Source organism: Populus nigra, chromosome 10, assembly GCF_951802175.1.
Source record: "Populus nigra chromosome 10, ddPopNigr1.1, whole genome shotgun sequence".
NCBI classification, from domain to species: domain Eukaryota; kingdom Viridiplantae; phylum Streptophyta; class Magnoliopsida; order Malpighiales; family Salicaceae; genus Populus; species Populus nigra.
In genome coordinates this window covers 8,818,534-8,829,363 of record NC_084861.1, presented here as the reverse complement: position 1 = coordinate 8,829,363, position 10,830 = coordinate 8,818,534, and the positions used below count along the sequence as shown (strand labels likewise).

Below are 10,830 nucleotides of genomic sequence, written 5' to 3'. Positions count from 1 at the left end.
ATTTTTTAAAAAAATATATATTAAAATAATATTTTTTTATTTTTTAAAAATAATTTTTAACATTACTACATAAAAATAATATTAAAATATTAAAAAAATATTAATTTGAAGTAAAGAAAAAATAAAATAAATTTAAATTTTTTAAAAATACTTTGAAAAGACAAAACCAAATAGGATTTTTATAAGATGAAAAATCTTATGATGCAGTCTTTAATCTCAACAGTGATCCACCAATCTACATGGTATTTCAAATGATGATTTCTAATTGTAGAGAGCAAGGAGATGGAACATTTTACCGACGCTTCATACAAGCTGGTAAGGTTCATGGCTCTTAATACATCCATGAAGGCATGAACCCTAGATAAAGGATTTCAATATACTTCATCTTTATCAACCTTTTCTTCCTCCTTTTCTACACACACTTTGCAACACGTTATACAACCTTTTCAGACTTGCTCATTATCATTTTTGTCACTAACTTAATTATCGAAGAAGAATCGTAACTTTTAAACTGGAGTACTTGCCTTGCAGGATCATCAGCATTTGAAGCTCCATTTCTAGTAAAGATCAATCCAAATAAGCTGCGAGGGGAAGCCTACATGTCTGCAGGGGTCAGTCCATGTAAATCCCAACACACACCATTTGAATGGAGGCAGCACAGTCCCACATGAACTAGAAGGCGATTAATTTCTGTTTTTTACGAATTAAATACAAATGAAGTGTTTTGCAGTTTTCGCTACCCATGCTTTTTCTAAGTACATACTAAAAATTGTGTGAATTACATTTTTACATCTCTACACACATCATACTCCTTTTTTCTTCAATCTACCACATCTCTGCTTGAATTTTGAGTTTCCTTTCCATTTCAGCAGTATCTACGCTGGCTATGCTTTAATGATAACACTCCAGATGCCAAGTGCAAGACGTGTGGTTTGGTCACGCGTATTATGATGGCACGAGGAATTTTGTATAGCAACATCACAAGGAGTAGGAGCATATGTTAGCCATCCACGTTTGCCGACGGTTCTTCCTGCTCATTGCCGCCGCCGAATTCCTGAATTTCCAATATTTCAACTCTACGGTTCATCTTTTTCCTTAGCTTTATGGCCACATCAGATGGTCGAAATATTCCACACACACTAATCCTGCATTGCTGCTTCTCGATCATGTGTGTCTCTACCTCTTCAATATGTATAAAGGAAAAGGAAAAGAACAGGTTAATTTGTTATTAAATGAATACTAAAATAAATGACTGTTTTACCTTTCATGTTGAGAATGATCCTCCTAGCTTTTTTGCAACAAGCATTACAATCAAGGTTGATTCTTAGCACCATGCAGCAAGTCTACAATCATACGTCAAAAGAAGAGGCCTATTTAATTTTCAATCAGTTTGAACAGGAAAAGAAAACACAAACACGAAGACGCTGTTTGCAATTTACCTTTGCAGGTATGTAGTTGCTAAAAGACATGGTACGAAATCAATGATGGGTTGATCTGATGGCTCGGAACATCCAGAGAAAACAAGGAATGTTTGATTTTGAGAATTTGAAGAATAATAGTCCAACTGTTGTTTCGGCTTTTGGATTGTCTGCTGGGAATTATTTGCTTTCATTTTGGAATCTGATTCTACTTGAGCTGAGGAAGGGGGTTTTGTTTGGCACGCCTGGCTTGTTATCCCTAACTTCACTTTTGTGCTTTGTTTATCTACCTCACAAGTACAAGAGGAATCGTATCTTTCCCTCTTGTCCCATGCTTCGTTTTACTCCATGAAACAATATACGAAGCATCTTTCTTGTTTGCAAAGGTTTATGTTACGCAAAATTTAAGCCACCTTCACGTTAGCCTGCCCTGACTTCACTTCCCTGAAGATAGAGAAGGTGACAATAGAAGATTATACATTCACGTTAACTAATTGTTTAACTCCCTCCTAGGAAGGTACTCTTTTCCTTCAAATGGGGAAACAAGCTCTGCACATATCTAACAAAAACTCAGAATTTTGATGTTCTTCAAAATGATCTGCCTTTCTTATCTGTTTCCCTTACAAATTCAAGCATACTCGTAAGAAGTATCTGATATTCTATTTCAGTTTCTCAACGCAATATTGCAATTATATACATGGCTAATTCACGCGGTCACAATCTTTTGATGACAGAATTGTGTGCTTTGTCGAAACATTTACATGTCATCAACGGGAGTAAGAACGAAAAATTCGCTTGATCGTTGCCATTTTGCCTAGAGGATTTCTGTACACAGCGGCGACTTGTCCTGTGGTTACTTTCATACCAGGATACCTACAAGTGAGAGTTACCTTCTTTTCCAATACGTTGATCAATACAGATTCTATCTCTGCATAAAAAAAATAAAGAGTGAAGTAAAGATGCCTGTTCTGCTTATAGAGAATAAGAAGACATTGTCATTGTAGTCCAATGGGCAAATGACCCAGTAAATTGGAGCACAAATGGATAGGGACCCATCACTGCAGAAGGAGACAAAAATACGCAGGGAAGATACCCTAGTTTAATATTCCAACAATCACAGTCATCAAAAACCTAAAATTAAATGTGGTAACAAGATAAATGGAAGTGTATATTTCAATTGATAATTTGACCATTGCTGTATCAAAATTATGAACAGAGTTTGAAGTTCCACCCCACAAAGCAGCAGATGCTGGATTAGCAAGAAAGATATTTATTTCTTAACAGTGGCAGGAAAAACTTTTTGTGCCCTTTCAAAAGATGATGTTTCATGTTTTAATTCCTCGACATTTTTGTACCAGCTTTTATGAACATTTTAAGTCACTGAACATTGGATGAAACTCATGCATCGCAGCTAGAGAGGCCCAATTATCTATCTGATTACAATATATTCGGAAGCAACTTTTACAAAGCAATATCAATGTCCGAACATTAGTTCAGCCATCGCTGTAACTCCAAGAAAATTCCTTGATAGCGCTCCCAAAGAAGCAAGGACATCCAAAGCAATTATTTAGAAGTCAGGAAGATCCCTAAGAATTTGTTACATTTTTTTGAGTGCTCAACATCTCAATGGCCAAGTTTCAAGAAATCTTACTTACCGTTCGTTCTTGACATGATGTCAGCTAGTCTCCTTTGACATTCTGCACATCGAATATCTGCTGAAAGAACAATTTCCTGAACCTTCAATAACCACCCACCACAAATCATAAGAACTTGCATACGTGTTTGATAGTAAATGGAATAGTAAAAAATGTAAGATCAGCATATCAAAGTGGAGAGAGAGAGAGAGAGAGAGACTACAAACAAGAGGCAAGGTTAAGGATTCAACAGAGGCAAGGCCAGTTCCAGAATATAGCATGTTATTTGACTTCTTGACTCCAATTCCGGGCATCTCCTTCTGAGGCCGTGCAGCAAAGATACTCATATAGGAAAGTAAGGTAACAAGTTCAATCCCATCTTGCACTGAGAAAGAAAGAAAGATGGAGAAAGAAAATGATCTGAAAAAGATCTAGTAACAGCTTCTGCTGTACTGATAGAGCGAGCCCGACTTGTAAGATGCTTCAATTGTCGGAGAACAAGGAATGAAGATGGAACAGGTTGCAAAGCCTAGTGAAGTGAAAGGGGGCCTTGAGGGCTTAGTTGACAAAGACGTTTCATTCACTGAGGCAGGCCCACACAAAACACTGTTTCTAAACTTTCTCCTCTTGAATTATTCTTTGTAGCTTGCTTATGAGACCAAACACCTGCATTAGTACTATAATCTTTTATTAAGCTCAATTAAAGAGTCGTGACAATGAAGAACTTGGCAAGCTGCAGCGAGCCATTAGAAGCTGAGTTTTTAGACAGAGTGAGACCTAATATAAGGTTCGATGGGTCTCCTGCTCGAGCTTGTCACTGCTCCGCTAGTAAAGCCAGTAAAGTTTATGTTCTTTACCAAAACAGTCAAACATTTAACGGCTGAACATATGAAAGTTTTTACCGACTTGATTTGATTGTTCGGCAACTTTGATGCTACACAACTGGATTGGCCAAATCAAGCAAGTGGCATGTGGTTTTCCATAGATCTACCGAGCAAATATATTCCAATTGCCCAGAATTTACCGCCTCTGGGCTCAACAGCTTGCAGCCTTGCACTCTTTAACAGATGTTGTTACCCCATCCAAAGTATTGACGATGAAATTAACAGAGAGATCAAACCTAATACGGAGGATATTAATAAAGAACAGATTGTCCATGATCACACGAAAGGGAACTGATGCTTTTCCAAATTCTAAAGAGGTGGCACAAGCAATCCATTCAACTTGAACCACGCATAAAAATGGAAATTGATAATTTTATTACCAGAGATAATAGATTACAGATCAAAAGCAGAAATCATCCTGCAAGTCTTTGAAAGGTACAAGTGCATGCAGGGGTTAAAACTCTATAAGGCCATCCAATGTTGCTGCCTGATATTCACGGTCCCCAGCAGATACTGTTAGATACAAATACATAGCTCCGGTGAAGAAGAGCTTGGATGCCATCTCTTCTCAAGAACAGGAAGCACCATGGAAATATGTTCCACTTCGAGAGATGGATGTCAACTCTTCCACATCCCAACAATACGAAGCCTATCCTATAGATTTATAACCAGTATTGCTTAGAGGCTCTTAATAGAGAAAAACCCCAGATGTATAGCAGCTCTCTTAATCCACTTTCGAGGTCATCAACATTAGAAATCTATCATAGGCATTGAACCCTATTATCTAGACATATACCTCTGCAAAAGACTGAAACGTAACATCTGCTTGAGATGTCCTAATAACAAAGAATCGATCATCTAGACAACCAAGCCTGTTAGAGGCTGCACAACAGCACAAGTAAACAGAGAATCCCCCATGTACTTGCAGTTCTCGTGATCAACTTTCAAGGAAATTGGAATCAGAAATCTTTCACCTGCATTGGATCCAACAACTTCTGATAACCTTAGACCACCATTATTGTTGTGATGCATCTTATGGCCCCACTACCACGTCTTCTCTTCTTTATTGAGCTCCACCTCAATTGGGCAAGCAAATTATCCTTCGAAAGATCTGGAAGCGCCTTCAACTCTTTTCTCATATCAAGTCTACTTTCCAAAGGATAATCGCCACATTCAGGGTTGGCCTTTCCTGACTGCCTGGAACCAGGAATGGCAACTTCGGCCAATTTGCTTTCATCAGATATGAAAGTTACTTGCTTTCTTTCCAAGCAGGATGATAAATGTGACAGAATATCTGGCCTTTCCTTGATATGTTTCCACGCATTTCCCAACCATTCTAGGGAAAGTCTCAGGTCAGAACAGCAAAAAACTGATTCCTTCTTTACTCCTGAAAAATAAAAATAAGTAGACATTGAAGTTGAAAAGTTAAGTTTACTACAAAATATTGCTATGACACAGGACTTAACACAGTTTTACAATCTAATTTCAAGGAAGGAATTTTCAAACCTGGGAAAAAAACATGAATTCTATCTTCAGTTTCCTTACTGACAACAATGCCTTCCCACCAAGCATCGTTCCACCAAGCATCTACAGCAGTCCCAACATCAGCAACTGATGCCATTTGGCCTTTATTGAACTGGGGCGTGGGCCGGACAACAGTCCTTCCACTAATCCGGATAGCCAATTGGTCAGGAGCAGCAACCCTAGAAACCAAAACCCATTCCTACAACATAAAACAACACCATATGTAGGACTTGACTTGTAAAAATATGAACTTAAAAGGTCATAACTACAAGTGTATGAATTCTTCCTATCCCCTCTTTTTCAATAATGGAAAGCAAAAATGTTGCAAACAGCCAAACATAGACAAAGAATGCATACCTCTAATTTCTGGGCTTCATTAGCTGCATCGCTAATATCTTGATATCTCACCTTCACCTTATCTTTGTGCTTCTTAATTATTGAAGCTCTGAACCAACAACCTCTAATCCCACTGTCCTGAGATAGCACTTCAACTTCAGAACTAACATTTAGACTTTGAGGAGGATTTTGCATAACCTCTGCTGTGGACAAAAAGGCATATCCAGTTTTGCCATCAACCCTACTAGTATGAAAGCTTTGCATGTTTATATACCTTGCAGTCAACAATTCTTTGCTGCCAGTGCAAACACCATCATTGTCTTTTGATCGGCGAAGCATCTTCTTAGGCCTCATCCTACTAGCATCATTATCATTTCCTTCCCCTCTCGAGCCACTGAATGGATGCTGGGAATTTGCCAGATAATTTGAAGGAGGAATGGTCAAATACCTAAGAATTTCCTGGCTCCAGTATCCTTCAACTTGAGTAATGTCAAAGGGTGTGACTTCTTCATTGTCAAACTGCTTGTAGCAAACAAAGGGATTGAACCTAGTATGTACGGCCTCATTTAGGAACTTCTTGAAATGCTGAGGACTCAGGACGATGGCCAATCCATCTATGCATTCGATACTGAGATCTTGAAGACAACGAGAAAAAAAAATCTCTCTGTCATTAAAATTGTGAGGCAAAACAATACCAACCTCATCAATTTTGTGAAACCAGCGTACCATAACCATTTTGTTCCCTTTTGAGTCCTCATACAGGTCTTCCAGGTAAGCAACTAGTCGTTTAGACTCCTCAGCTAAGACATAAACAAAGTCATGAACCTGAATGTTTTTACAGAAAGCACTAAAGAATTTAGATAAAGGCAAAAAAAATCTGGTGTCCATAAAAAAGACAAAAAAAAAAACACAAACACACTCACTGAAATTTTGACACCGTTCCCACAAAAAGACTCATAATGCTTCCTTCTTTTCCTGCAAGTCCATGGAGAACCTAACCACAAAAATTCTGAATAATAATGCCCCAGCTTCTGCGACTGATTATCCTAGTAAGAATGTAAATATGTTAGAATAAAAAAATATATTCCGTGTACTAAACATCCCAGTCTGACATTATGTAAAGATTCCAAAGGGTCAATAGCATCATTCTTACCTTAAACGTTTCCATATCCAACCGAGAAGCATCACTGTTATCCAAGGAACCTGCTTGGATGGACGGTTCATGAGGAAGTGAACCTGAAATTTGATAGAAAATCAAAACTCAATGGAGGACGAAAGAAAGAAAAGAATGAAAGAACAACGCTGATGCAGAGAGGAGCATTAACAATCAAAAGAGGAATATTTATTGGCATACCATCAGAGAAAAACCCAGGTTACAGATGCATTTACACAAACATGAGCCCTTAGCACTTTTACAGGAGGGTTTCAGTTTCAATATGACAACACAAGAGGGTACCATGATCAGGAAAGTTGCTTGGTAAAATATGATAGACATGGCCATGAAAGATCATAACCTAGATATTGAAAGCATAAGCATCCGATGCTCTAACCAGCTCTTTATAATTGAATGAGTATTCCTGCAGCCCAGATCATAGTCAGTTGGCAGTAACATGGCACAGAAATAGGTGATTATGACTGGGACAGAATTAACAGTTGGGGCAGTAAAACACATCATGGGGAGCAGACATGAAAAAAGGTGAAGGAGGGCAGCCAACTCTCAAGAAGAAAAGTGTAAAGAGATAAAAGAAAATGAATATGAAAATAAAAGGCTGCTGGCATGTTAAACAGATATTTTGCACGGCCTATAGAAATTCTTGCTCCAATACAGATATGACAAAAACACAAGGCAAAAATTCCAATATTTACTGTAAAAAAGGAATTATGAATTTGTTGTTTAGAATTGTAAAGAAATATTTACATTTCCGGAGATTCTTGAAACAAAATAAAGTTTTTGGATTACTACAAGAGCAAAATTCCCAAATTCAGGAAAGAAGAAAAAACGTAAGAAGTGCCTGGAGGAGTTTCACCCATTGCTCAGATCAGCACAGCACATGAGGGGGTGAACTATCTAAGGAAAGAAAATACTTAAGAATAGATATGACTCATCTTCAAGAAGAAAAAGACCATATACATTAAACCTCATCACATCATTGACAACAGCCCTAATTAGGGCATCTACAGACATGTATCCACCACTGCGGATTCGTAACAGATCCTTAAAGATGTAAACTTTTAAATTTGATATAATAAGGTCATCCTTAGGGAAATTCTAAAACACAAATTTTCCATGTATCCCAGAGAATTTATAGAGGAAGGAGAAACATCTATGCAACATTTCCGATCCTCCACATCGGTAGAGTAACAAGTAGAATTCTACCAAGCAAAAATAAATCACAAACCTAGGCGAGGGGTAGACATCTTCAGAAAAAAATAAAATAAAATCACATGGCTCAAAAAGAGACCGTGCAGCAAGGGAAGCAAAGAGAAACTGAACTGCCAGACTTATTTTTTAACGAATTAAAACTTCAAAAAAAAACACGGACAATGGGAAGATTCATGACCTCCTGGTGCAAATCAGGAAAAATATTGAATTTTGGATCGAATTAAGAAAAAGAGCGATACAAAACCAAGAAACACGCATACAACTATACCACGAGATCTATCATAACACCGAAAGAAACCAGAAAAAAAAAACCAAAAGCTTGGAAATTTTGAATATTAATAACAAAGCTTTCATAATTTAAGAAAACTAGGAACCAAAAGCGTTTCAATTAGGTTTTTTCTTATGTACCTGAAACAATTGAATTGAGCCAATCAATAACCTCTCTTCTGGACTTGAGCTTCACAGGGGGGGTCATGGAATACAAATTCGACCGAATACTTATTGCAAAATAATAAGACATGTGCCTCAAGCTCTTTTCTTTCCCTATAATAGCCAGATCTATTCCACCGTCGTTTTTCTTCAGGTAATACTTCACCTCTCTCCTTCCTTTATCGCTCGACACATTCACCTCCTCCCAGCTCACGTACCCCACCAACGCCATTTCCGCCGGCGACCAAATCACCAACCTCTCCACCATAATTACTCAGAAACAAAAACAAAAAGAAATGGAATTCAAAGGAAGAACGCAGAAATAAGAGAATTAGGGTTTCTCTCCTTAGGCTCTCTCTGTTATCACCTCGTCTGTTTATATTTTCTCTCCCTATCTGTTTATTTGAAAGGAGATTTGAAAAGGGAGGGGTGCAAGGTTTTCGTGGTGTAGGGATTTTGAGGGAAGATAGACGGTTAAGATTGCGTCCACGAGGGTGCCACGAAGAAGAGGAGGTTGGAACTGCGTGGATTGATATGGAGGGAAAATGGGTTTCCTAACATACCCTTGTTATTTTTTTGTATTTTATTTCTTTATTCGTGAACTGTGTCTTCAAGCAACAAGTTGAAAGAGAGGGAGATAAGGAAGTGATGCCCGCAATTTCCGTTTTGTTTTTAATGAAAGGTTGCTCTATCTATGTGCCAGTTGTCAGAGGAGATCTTATTTATTGAAACTATTACTGCTATGTGTGTGTGTTACGTTATAATTATAATATAATTAATCTCAATTATAATTATAATTATAATTATATTTTTACCAAACTACACTAAAATAACTAAGGTTTTTTTTAATGAGATAAAAACAAAATCATACCTTGGCTTTGTTGGTTGGCGCGCGTGAAGACCAGAGCACACGGATTTAAGAGTTAATAGGCCTAATCATTTTACAAGTCTGACAGAGAAACACCTTAATATATTTCCGTAATCATTTGATAACAAATCCGGCTTTCACCTGTTTTTTTTTATTCTAAAATTACTTTGTTAAAAAAATAATTATTTTATTTTATTTTAAATTAATATTTTTTTATTTTTTCAGATTATTTTAATATGTTAATGTGAAAAATAATTTTAAAAAAATAAAAAATATATTATTTTAATATATTTTTAAATAAAAAATATTTTAAAAAATAACCATAACTATACAATTAAATACTTTCTTTATCATGTTTCGAGTGAATCCAGAGGTTACGAGTTTAATAGTAAATGGTCACAATTATTTCCAGAAATGTGTTTGTCACGTTTGTTTTTTTATATAAAAAAAAAGTGTGGCTAATCCGTGCCCTTAAAAAAAAAAAATTATAGATCAGATGAATTTACTGCCTGTCAAGAGCTAGCTAGGTGATGGGTCTAACCCTTTGCTAGTTATTTTCTTTTTCTTTCTCTTGGTTATTTGGTTTTTTTTTTCATTCTTAAAAAAATTATTTTTTCCACTTACTTTTTCATTTTAACATGATTTTTAAATACTAATATAAATTCTTATTTAATTTTTTTAAAATTATTATTATATTTGATATGAAAAATACAGTAATAATAATAATAATAATAATAATAATAATAATAGGCTATACATAAAAATTCGATTGAAATTGTTTTTTATAATTAAAATTTTTAAATATTTTAAACATAATTTTATTATATTTGTGATTTTTCTAACTTACAATGACAAAAGATATGAATATATTATTTTCATATTTTTTGTTAACTTGCTTTAACTATTGTAATTTTTTTAAAAAATAAAATAAAAACATTGTAGTGGCTAAGATAAATAAAAGACATATTCACAAGAAATTCTATTTTAATGGAAAAAATCCAGAATGATTGTAATTTTTTTAGATTTAAGGACAATTCCAATAACTTTGTCAAGACATATACATTTTTTTGACGTTTAAAGAGATATAGGTCTCACCATAACGTGGCATATACATACAAACCAGTAAGAAATACCGAATGAAAATAGTGTTCAACTCGTGGTTATCAACCCTGATACGGGGTTTAACTCGATTAGTGATCGAGTCTTAAATTTTATGGGTTAACCTATAAAAATTAAAAATATATATTTATAATTTTAATATTTCATATAAAAAAAACTAAGAAAAAATCCATGTGAATATAATCTATACATGTTGTAAATAATGAAATTTAAAATAATATTTTAAAAACTTTTT

General features: G+C 35.6%; 1 long non-coding RNA gene and 1 pseudogene across 1 annotated transcript; both read right to left on the bottom strand.

The window, feature by feature from the left end:
- Positions 1 to 668: 668 nt before the first annotated feature.
- On the bottom strand, positions 669 to 3,061 carry LOC133705363 (uncharacterized). Its single transcript, XR_009844252.1, has 3 exons — positions 1,440 to 3,061; positions 1,262 to 1,343; positions 669 to 1,182 (listed from the first exon to the last, which is right to left on the bottom strand). It is a non-coding gene; the product is annotated as an uncharacterized LOC133705363 (long non-coding RNA).
- Positions 3,062 to 4,290: 1,229 nt separating this feature from the next.
- On the bottom strand, positions 4,291 to 9,157 carry LOC133705362 (uncharacterized; annotated as a pseudogene).
- Between the last annotated feature and the right edge of the window lie 1,673 nt (positions 9,158 to 10,830).